Here is a 1,008-nt window from a genome sequence, read left to right as displayed (position 1 = left end):
AAATTATAAACAAGCTACACAATAATTAGGTAAATATATTGGGTTGAAAAATAAGGCATCTATAATAGAAAATGTTTAAATTAAGACTTAAAAACATCTCAAAATAAAAATTAAAAAAGATTTTAAACTAACATTGCGAAAGTCCCAAAAGATGGCGACTAAACAAGAGTTTTTGGGGCGTTTCGACAAGAACATATTGGTGCTTGCATTGATTTGCCCGGCGACAAGCTACTTTTTAGCCGGTACCCAGCAAATTCTTAGCTGTTAACCAGCAACTTTTTAGCCGTTACCCAGCAACTTGCTTGCCGTTGCCTAGCAACTTCTTAGCCATTACCCAGCGTTACCCGTCATCTTGGTTGTTGTTGCCGATACCCAGCATTACCCGACAGCTTGGTTGCCATCACCCAACAACTTTTTAGCCGATAGCCAGCATTACCCGACAGCTTGGTTGCCGTTACCCAGCAACATTTTAGCCGATACCCAGCAACTTTTTAGCCGATACCCAGCATTACCTGATAGCTTGGTTGCCGTTACCCAGCAACATTTTAGCCGATACCCAGCAACTTTTTAGCCGATACCCAGCATTACCCGACAGCTTGGTTGCCGTTACCCGGCAACATTTTAGCCGATAGCCAGCATTACCCGACAGCTTGGTTGCCGTTACCCAGCAACATTTTAGCCGATACCCAGCATTACCCGACAGCTTGGTTGCCGTTACCCAGCAACTTTTTAGCCGTTACCCGGTGAGCCAACTTGCCATGCCTTGGCTAGAACAGTCAACTGTTGTTGCCTAAATTCATGTGCGATTCCCGATGCCTTGTCTAGACCGTCGTCTTGGCATACGCCCAAGTGTTTGCCCAAGTGTTTCCCAAGTGTTTCCAAGTGTCCAAGTTCCAAAGTGCCTAAGTGCCGTGCTGTGCCGCGCGCACGCGCGTGGGTCTTTGATATAAGAATATTTAGAAAAAAGATTCTAAACATGCTATATATCAAAGACCCACGCGCGCGCGC

This window comes from Rhododendron vialii, chromosome 11a (genome assembly GCF_030253575.1).
Source record: "Rhododendron vialii isolate Sample 1 chromosome 11a, ASM3025357v1".
Lineage (NCBI taxonomy): Eukaryota > Viridiplantae > Streptophyta > Magnoliopsida > Ericales > Ericaceae > Rhododendron > Rhododendron vialii.
This window is presented reverse-complemented; position numbering follows the sequence as displayed.